We start from the raw sequence: 10,644 nt of genomic DNA, 5'->3' as shown, positions 1-10,644 counted from the left end.
GCACGTTCAGCTCGTAATGAGCATGAGCTTCCTGCCCATTGTATTGGAGGTTTAAGGCCCCATTTAGTGCCTGAGAAACAGACAGGGCACCAAGAAATCTCCATGCCATGGTGCTTTAAAGTGATTTTAGGAGTCACTGATAAAAGGATTGACTCCATGCAACAAATAAACCCCAGGACAATGTATAGCTTGAACTATAAAGAATAATAGCTTCACATATCTTTAACATACTGTACATATTAATTTCCATTTGTACCTTTCTTTGATTCTTCTCTTTGCAGATTGTCATCTTGATCATGCCATGCATACTAATGCAGATTCTCATAACATTTTCCCTGTGAGTTGATCCACTATTTCTTTTCTTTAGTATTTTAATTACACCTGCTTTCCTGTCAGTTGTTGAAGCACTCATGTTGTAATTGAAATGGTGGCTCTTGAACTGTAAGTAGCTTTCAATAGACTGGAACATGAAGTGCATTATTTTTGGCACATATTCATATTTTTTCAGTAGTAGAATGGGGGTGTACATCTGGGCTGGTGTTAAGTGTACATTGCTTGATACAAAGTCTGGTGACAATGACATAAATTCTGGGGTTAGTTAGTGATGGAGAATGGGTGAGTATTGTGTACATCAATTATTTTAGTTCAAGTTACTCTAAGTCAAAATCAAGATTCATGTCGTGGTCCTTGGATTTCTGCTGGGTTTGAATTGTGTGAAGACGTTAATTTGCTATCATTAAAGGTGTGTTATGTATATCTGGGTGGTTTGTTTGTATGTAACGGATTTGTGAGAAGCAGAAAGTAAATATTATTTTTAACAGAAGTACCTGATTTATCATAATCTCTAATTCTTCCTCTTATGTTTTTATTATGATGATTTTGTTTTTGTGTGACAATTTATTTCCATAACTGCTGATCTTTAGCTAATTGCTTCCAATTGATAAGCCTTCAAAATTACAAAACAGAAATTGCAAATCTACCACAATGGCTCACTGGCTACATGAAATGAGCAGTGTGGTACTGAGCCATACAGATTCAGAAAGTCTTTGGTTTTATCTCTGCTAAGTTAGCTGATGTCATCTGAGACAATGGTAGTTGTCCTACTATTGGCCTCAGTGATCTAGGCTAGGGAATAGAAAAAGCAGCCACAATTCCCACTTCCAAATGCAATCCATCTAAAGAAGCTATTTAAGTGTGGTGCAGTGTAGGAAGTCTACAGGCACCTGAAACTGAATGTCACCATAAATTACCAGCTTCAAGAAAGAAGAGAAAAAGGGAAGAAAGGAGCAGGGATACTGAAAGAAGAAAAAAACATGATTTGGGCATCGCTTACTAATTCAGTCTGGAAGATATTAGTGAAGGTACTGTGAAATCCACAAAGCTGGATAGCTGCCAACCTACTAGAAAGTTGATGGCTTCAGAAAGAATCTGTATTTCAAGCAGTAAAGGTCATCGATGATAATAAAGGCTGAGTGATGATGATTTTAATCATATCAGTAGAATAATTTTGCATTTTTATAAACCCCTCTTTCATTTGGACATGGCATCACAGAACAGTGTTTACTGAATTTCTAGACACTATTCATCTTCATGAGTGTTAGAACAGCAACAGGAGAAATAAAATCTCCTATATAACGTCAGCAAGCACTCTAACAAAGAACTTTGACTGGAAGTTTATTTAAAATGCTGCAACGTTTTAAAACTGTTTTAAAATGTTTTTTCTGTTTCATTTCTCCTCAGTTTCTTCACTTACTGATTGTCTCAAATTCTGACGTTAGTTTGTAAAAGATTCTGCTTCAAGCACTAAAGGCCCTCCAGGCTGGACCTCGACCAATCTTGTGCTTTTACAATGGATTTTGGCTGATATTTCAGAGATCACAAAGTTATATCAATTATTTTCAGGGGGTTCTAAAATCATTCCAAATGGCTCAGAAGAAATGTAATTCAGATCCCAATAACTGATGCTAATTTTTACAGGCTGTGGTAGAAGTGGGTTCGGGTTCGTGGGGCACTGGAACCAGTACTGGGCAAAGTGGGGGCTGTACCGTTGGGACGGTCTTCACCTGAACCGTGCTGGGACCAGTGTTCTAGCGAGCCGCATAACTAGAGAAGTAGAGAGGGTTTTAAACTAAATAGTGGGGTCAAGGGATCAAATTTGGGAAGAAGTGGTGAATCAAAGAGTAGAGACAAGACAAGAGAGAAAGTTATTAATGTGGAAAATGATAAACAGACCGTGACAGGAAGGGACAGAGTGTACAAATCTAAGAGTAAATCAGCAGATAAGGCTAGAGGTTACAAAAATAATAAAAGAACAAAACTAAAGGCTCTGTATCTGAATGCACGTAGCATTTGAAACAAAACAGATGAGCTGATAGTGCAAATAGAAATAAATAAGTTCAATCTGATAGTCATTACAGAGACATGGCTGCAGGATGACATAGATTGGGACCTGAATATTGAAGGGTACATGACATTTAGGAAGGACAGGAAGCTAGGAAAAGGTGGGAGGGTGGCTCTGTTAATTAATGATGGTATTCGCGCAATAAAGAGGGATGACTTAAGTTCAGGAAACCAGGATGTAGAAGCAGTTTGGGTAGAGATGAGAAGTGATAAAGGCAAGAAGTCACTTGTGGGAATGGTGTACAGGCCCCCTAACAGTACCCACACAATAGGACGGGGTATAAAGGAAGAAATAATGGGAGCTTGCCAGAAAGGTACAGTGATAATTATGGGGGATTTTAATCAACATATAGACTGGCTAGGCTTGTATCCACTGGAGTTTAGGTGTATTTTGTAAGAGGCGTTTTGATTGAAACATATAAGATCCTGAGGGGTCTTGACAGGGTGGATGTGGAAAAGGTGTCACCCTTGTGGGAGAATCTAGAACTAGGGATCATTGTTTAAAAATAAGGTGTCGCCCATTTAAGACAGAGATGAGGAGAAATGTTTTTCTCTCAGAGGGTTGTGAATCTTTGGAACTTTCTTCCTCAAAAGGCGGTGGAAGCAGAGTCTTTGAATATTTTTAAGGCAGAGGTAGATAGATTCTTGATAAACAAGGGGGTGAAAGGTTATTGGGAGTAGGCAGGAATGTGGAGTTGAGGTTACAATCAGATCAGTCATGATCTTGTTGAATGCCGGAGCAGGCTCGAGGGACTGAGCGGCCTACTCCTGCTCCTAATTCTATTGTTTGTATGTATGTACAGTTAAGAAGCACTATCTTCATGAAAATGTGTTTGAAGTGAGAGAAGTAAAGAACCAACCAATCTTCATAATGGCACCACTAAGGAAAGTTTTGAAGGGCTGTTGAAGGAAGTATTAAGACAGCTTATAGTAGGGGCAGGGTTAAGGTGGGCCAGGCAGATCTGAAACCACTTTCTGGCCCCTGGTCACTGGATATATTACACTACTGCTTCTTGATTTTTCTCATGAGATTCTCACATTTGGTCATTTTCCATTGGCTGTTGAGCTGGGTAGAAATTGGGATGGGTGCAGTTACACAAGGTCTCCTCCAGATTTTGCATTCACTTGGATTTCCTAAAGGAGGGACGGTGTTTCTTGCATCTGCCTTCTTTATTGGTGATAGTGATATCAGAAAAAGACTGAAGGGATAACATCACTCATTGGAATTCCTGACAGTACCATCTCTATTGTCTCCACATATTATACACAAGCATGAAGCAGGCTGGAAGTAAGAGGGAAAATAAAGAAAGAACTTGCATTTATATAGTGTCTTTCACAAGCTCAAAATGTCCAAAGCACTTCACAGCCAACTAAGTACTTTTGAATGTAATTACCATTAGAGTAGAAAACATGTCAGCCAATTTGTATACAAGCACCCACAAACACCAATGAAATAAATTAGCAGATAAATTATTTTTAGTGATATTGGCCAGAACAGTGGAAGAACTCCCCTATTCTCTTTCCAAAAATGCCATGGGATCTTTTATATCTAAATGAGAAGGAAGACTGAGCCTTAGTTTAATACCTCATTAAGACAGCACCTCAGTACTGCACTGAAGTGTCAGGCTAGATTATGGAGTGGGTTTAAACCCACTATCTTCTGAGTTAGAACTGAAGGTTCTATCATTGAACCAAAGCTGACATATAATAATTTGCCAGGACCACATCCTGATGGAAGCGGGGTCCACTGTAGGGTAAAATGCTGGTTTCCTGAAGGCAGCTGGTCATAGAGTTTCTATGCTTAGCCCAGGTGCCAGTCCATCACAGCAGCGAGCCTTCATTTTGGATTGCTTCCCTACACATAGCATATACCTCAGCTGCATCTCTGCTGGCCCGTTTTATGAAAATGCTCCTCATCCTGGGATCGGAGGATCTGGGGCCAACAGAAAGAAGTCTCACTGCAGGGTAACAGAGGAGATTTACAGATTTTCAGGGGCAGCATTTGAGCAGAGTGAGGGTTAGGGTTGGGTCTAGGCTTATAGTTAATTTTTTTCAGGGGCTAACTTCATTTCATTGAAGAGCAGTGTTTATTTCATGGTGGGAATCTCTGTACCAGAAGAATTGCTGGGTGGAATGGGTGAGGGAGCCGATATACATCATGACATTTCCTAATGGAGGAAATTTTAGACTTGAGCCATCAATTACACTGAAACATATAACATTATATTCTTTTGAAAAATGGATAAATTGTTCATTGATATTATTTAGAGGTTTCCAAGAACGTGTTGGCAGTACCGTCTTGAAGTTTGAATAATATGTACCAACATACTTCCAGTCTGAGGAAAAGAAGGCAGAGAGACCAACAGACACATCCATTCTAGGGAAGGAAAGAATTAAAAGGCCTGAAAACTGTACCAATAGTGGGGGATGAAAAACACAGGAGAGGTCCCTATAAAAACAAAAGCATATGAAAGTAAAGAAAAAGATAAAGAAAGATGCTGGAAATGCAATAGATATGAAATTAAAATAGAAAATACAAATGATACAGGGTGGATCGAGCAGCCAGCAGAAGGGAAAATAACCAATCCACACCAGGGGCCTAACAGTATAAAGTTAAGAAGATTGAGTTTTCGCTAGCCGAGAAGAGATTTCCAGTCCTGTCCAGTGTTTGTATGAGTCACAGTTTCTAAGGAATCAGAATAACATCATTTTATGTCCATTATGTGTAGAACTTGTCATGGGAAAAATAAACTATTGGTTGCTATAGATACAAGTGACTAAGAATGTCCAGAACGTTGGATATTTGTTCATGAAATGGCTGAGTACTTTCATCAGCAGCAATTTCCTTGGTTTTATCTTTTTGTATTTGCTCTCACTTCAACAAACTGTCATTGTGAAAAGTAAATTCAATTAAGTCCTGTGAAATGTATTTTTGAGAAGAGCACATTTTAAAACTGGATTCAGTCTAAGCCTATTACAAGCCTTTACTTGTTACAAAATTTTTCCATGATGAAGTTGTTCCTGTTAAGTAAACACTGAAAGATGTTGGGAGAATTAATTGGTGTCTGACCCATTTAAATGTCGTCTTTAAATGGTGTGAATTAAAGGCACTTTGCCAGTGAATGTCTCCCCGATGCTACAGTGAGTAAAAGCATTGAAACTTTACAGAGGATACAACACAAATTCATGAGGACGCTGCCCGATATCAGGAAATGCAGATATGAAGAAAGACTTGAAAAACTGGGACTGTTTTCATTAGAACAATGAAGACTACAGGGCAGTATGATAGAGTGTTTAAAATTATGGGAAGATGGGACATAGTAGAGAGAAGCTGTAGCTCAGATGTCCAGAATGAGAGGGCATTGAAACAGGTTTAAAGCTAATAGATTTTGAACAGTGAGCAGAGAGGGTTAGTAGTTGGGACATAAACTATGTCAACATTCAAGATTAGATTGGGTAGGTAGTTGAGGGAAAAGAGGGTAAAGGAATATAGGAACAGGGTGGGTAAACATGATTAGCACTATTGCTCATGGGAAGTGTAATTGCCATTTTTTTGGTGTTGTTACTTTTATGTATGTCTGAACAGTTTTAAATATCATAGAAATCAATTATTGCACAGAAACATGCCATTCAGCCCATTGAGTTCATGCTGGCTCTCTACAGAGCAATCCAGTCTGTCCCACTTCCCTGTTCAATCCCCGTAGCCCTGCAGGTTTATTTCCTTCAAATGCCCTTCCAAATTCCTTTTGAAGTCATTAATTGTCTCCGCTTCCATTACCCTCGTGGGCAGCGAGTTCCAGGTCATTACCACTCATTGTGTAAGAAAGTTCTTTCTCACATTCCCCCTGCATCTCTTGCCAAATACCTTCAATCTGTGTCCCCTACTCCTTGTACCATTAGCTAATGCAAACAGTTTTTCCTTGTCTAAATTATCTAAGCCAGTCAGATTCTTGTACACCTCTATCAAATCTCCCCTCAATCTTCTTTGCTCCATGGAGAACAACCCCAGCTTTTCCAACCTAACCTTGTAACTAAAATCCCCCATCCCTGGAACCATTCTGGTAAATCTCCTCTGTGTCATTTCAAGGATCCTCACATCCTTCCTAACGTGTGGTGACCAGAACTGGATGCAAGACTCCAGTTGGGGCCCAACCAGAGGTTTAAAAAGGCTTGGCATAACTGTTTTTGTACTCAATGCCTCTATTTATGAAGCCCAAGATCCCATATTCTTTACTTTCCACTCTCTCAATATGTCCTGCCACCTTCAAAGATTGATGCAAATGCACTTTTAGGTCCCTTTGTTCCTGCACACTCTTTAGAAATGTGCCATTAAGTATATATTGCCTCTCCCTATTCCTTCTGCCAATTTGCATAACATCACACTTGTCAGAATTAAATTCCATCTGCCACTTGTCTGTCCATTCTGCTAGCTTATCTATGTCCTGTTTTGGGTGTTCGTATCATCCTCACTTTTGCCACTCCTCCAAGTTGGGTGTCATCGGTAAATTTTGAAATTCTACTCTGTATTCCAAGATCCGAGTCATTTATATATATATTTGCAAAAAAAGCAGTGGTCCCGGGACTGATCCTTGGGGGACAGCACTGTCTACCATACTCCAGTTTGAAAAACAACCATTTACCATGACTCGCTGTTTTTTGTCCTTAAGCCAATTTTTATCCAATTGGACATCACAAAAATTATGGCCCAAAAATCCATGGGTCATGATCCTGGCAGTTACACCAGGATCATATCTATCGATGTCCTCCAATGTTGACCCTACTGAAGAACATGGGCTAGGGATTTGCATGAGGGGGCAGTGTAGGTGAACTTTTTCTATGCACTTAACTTGAGTTATTGAGTTATGTGTAACGGCACTGGAAGTGGGTAGGAAGGAAGGGGAATCTTACAGCAAAGATAAGATAGATGCTGAGAATTTAGGTACACAGTCACCATAGATCCAGTCACAATTAGATATTGTAACCCCTATGACCGGCTGCAGAGAAAGCCAAGCTGCTGCTTCCAGCTGAGTACAGACTAAAGCAACACCCACCAATGGGCTTAAGGATGGCCACAGTACTTCAATCACAATTCCAATGACTCGACCGGTCGGGGGGAGCATTTTACAATATTCCCCTAACAAAGTGGTGAAGATTATGGTGTTCTACATTGCACTGCACAATTTTATCCTGCAGGAAGGGCTGACCCTTAGCTGGACTGGCGAGATGCCCCTGGAACTGGATGATCCTGCCCCAGATGTCCCTGGATCTATGGATGGAGATCTCACAGAGGAAGGCAGGGTGGTTCAGATTTTTGGATAATGATGACCACCGTGCCCCACCCCCACCAGCTCCCCCCAAACCATCAATCTTATTTTGGAGGGAGCCCTTGCCCTCGCGGCCCTCAGCAGTCACTCTTGGCTTCTCTCCACTTTGTCCAAGATGGCCCTGCAGTTCTTTATCTTTGAAGTTCTGCACTCTCTTCTTGAAAAATTTCCATGGAAAAGTGTATATGCAATACAGAGATTTTAAGAAGGTTTTTTAAACATTGGTAACTTTTTGAAGTTGATTTATGCTGTTTACAGAAGTTGCAGGGCACTCACCTCCCAGTGCCAAGCCTCAACCTGAGTTATGGTGTTTGTGTTCAGATTTTTATAATGCCAACTGGTTGATCTGTGAGTTAAGCTGTTGGGAAGGCCGTCCATGAGGTCCCTGATTCATCACTGACCTCGCTATGCCTTTATCGGATCAACTCACCAGCAATTTGCAGCGCAAATAGCATGTGATATTAAAGGTGAACTAAAAGCTAAAAAGTCCAATTAGTGGCATTTACCACCAAAACCACCCTTGCAGCAATTCCAGGCCCATTATGTTAATTTAAGAATAAACTACTTAGTACTTATCAAAACACAGCCTTAGTCCTAATGTATTTTTGATAATAAACACCCAGTCACAACTTACAGAGATGTCTTGCAAACTGCAATACTGAGGAGAGTGCTGTGTTCTGTATTTCAACATTCTAAGTGGGCCATCTAGCCCTTAGAGGAAGTGCAAGAGGACAGTCATTTCAGTGAAGTGGGACAGCAACAGAAGAAGGCACAAGTTCACGGTTTTAAAGGGCAGATTTGGACAGATGTCAGGAAGTATTTTGTCACAGAGTAGTACACAACTGAAACAGGCTATCAGGAACTCACTAATTAAGACCAGGACATGGGTGCCTAGAAATTTGTTGATGCCACACCAATTATACAGGTGTAAAATGGATGATTAAGCCTGGGTGGCATGCTTGTGGGCATTTTGCCTTCAGAAATGCACCAATTGTCATATTGGTACAAGTGTCCAGGGTCTGTGTCAGAAACAAGTGTTAGGCTCCTTGCAGATGCAAATATGGGCAATGTCTGTTTCAGGACCCCTTTGTGAAATTGGGCTGCTTTGAACCTAGCTGGTGTCGGATCATCTGTGTTTGGGATAAACAAGATTACATGCAGCCTAATAAACAGTCGTTAAAGAGAGTCTTGCTGGAGGCCAGCATCAGAAACATAAGATTTAAAATAAATACTTATCTGAATGAGGAGCCAGGAGGAGCAGGAGTTTGTCGGACATTATGTTGACCAAAAACACATGGGGTGATATCTTCTTCACTTAGTCCCTGCTGGAACTGCGAAACCATTTTTGTGTCAGGAACCCAACTTTCTAATGAGCGGGCTTTGCTGAGGTTATTTCCCAGAGCAATGGCATTAGCATCCCATCTCCGAGTTCCCTGACCAATTAGGGAGGACAGACAAGATGATGCTTTCATTCTGTCAAAGGAAGGATTTCTAATTAAAGGACAACGGCATGTTTCAGAAAAGTTCAACAGCACTTGAATTTTTCAGGCTGCAGCAACCACAGGAATGGAGAGGAGACCTGAGAAAGCTGCTCCCCCCCCACACACACCCCGGTCTCTCACTCTTACCTGGAGGTCCTGCTGTGGGATCTAAGGAACTGCAGTGAGGTGAATTCTCCCAATAATGAGAGGAAAAGGGCAACCTCTCCAACCAAGCAGGAGTGGATGGAGGTGGTCGAGTAAGTGAGCAGTAGGAGTGTGCTCCCTCCAACCTGGAGATAATGCACCGAGAGGATCCAGAACCTCAGGAGGGTATAACCAGTGAGTGGTGTAACACTTACAGGTGCCAACCCCCACACTCTTTCTTGCCCAGCATTCTCCTGCACAGCACACCTCAGGACAACACACCTTATAGCTCCACTCATTCCTTTCCCTCCAGGCATCTCACGTCCCATCTGAACAGCCAACACTCACCCTCGGCCTATTCTCCTCTCTCACCCATGCCTCACAGTTACCCTTGAAAAATGGTGTCCTTTCCTCCTCTGCACACAAGCCATTGTGAGCACTCACACCTCTGCTTTCTCTCCTTGCAGGAAAAGAGCGCACAAAACTTGGCGAGAGGCAAAGACCTGGTGGGGGGAGGTGTGGGCTCTGGTGGTCCTCCAGTGACAGGTGTCTTGTCGGCCCCTGGCAATGCATGCCAACCTGCTCCACTGGGAAGGAGGTCTTATTCCAGGAGGCTGCAGACGTCAGCAGTGACTTGCTGTGAGAGCCTGAGCCTGCTGAGGTACTGGCATCAGATGAGTCAAGAGAGCTGATCCTCTGCCAGTAGACGCTGTGTCGCCTCCTTCCAGCTGGATCTCGATGTCCATCCAACTGCCCTGTGAGGGCCATGCAGTTGAGGAGAAGGCAGCTGGTGCTGCTGCTGGTGTTGCCTGGTGCGTGGTCTCTGCTCTTGAACCTCAGCAGAGGTGGAAGGGTGAGCTGCATAAGCTGCTTCCATGCTGTGGTGAAGGCTGGGAGCAGGGAAGTGCAGCTAAAGGTGAGTGAAGTGCTAGACAGGTGAAGTGCCTTCCAAGCCGTTGGCAATCACCTGTGAAGCAGTGAAATCATTCTCTGAGAGAAAAGGTGCTTTGAACAACAGTCTCTCGATGGCCATGGCTGCAGCTCTTCAGTGTAACTGAAGCCTTCACAGCTTGTCAGTTTCACTGAAGAAGCTCTTCCTGCTATGCCTTGGTGATCCTGGTGAGGGGCTGACACAGCGTGGGAGCCGAGTGCTGTTGGAAAAGAAGGGATCCAGGGTCAAAAAGGCTGCTAATTACCTTCTTAATCACCTCAATTATTTCCCGCCAGACCCTCGGGGGTTCCCCGCAGGGCTTGGAACCCGCCCCGGGGAAAGCTGTAAGAGGGCGTGATGATGT

The sequence above is a fragment of the Heterodontus francisci genome, chromosome 3, assembly GCF_036365525.1.
Source record: "Heterodontus francisci isolate sHetFra1 chromosome 3, sHetFra1.hap1, whole genome shotgun sequence".
NCBI lineage: Eukaryota > Metazoa > Chordata > Chondrichthyes > Heterodontiformes > Heterodontidae > Heterodontus > Heterodontus francisci.
Note: the sequence above shows the minus strand (reverse complement) of the source record.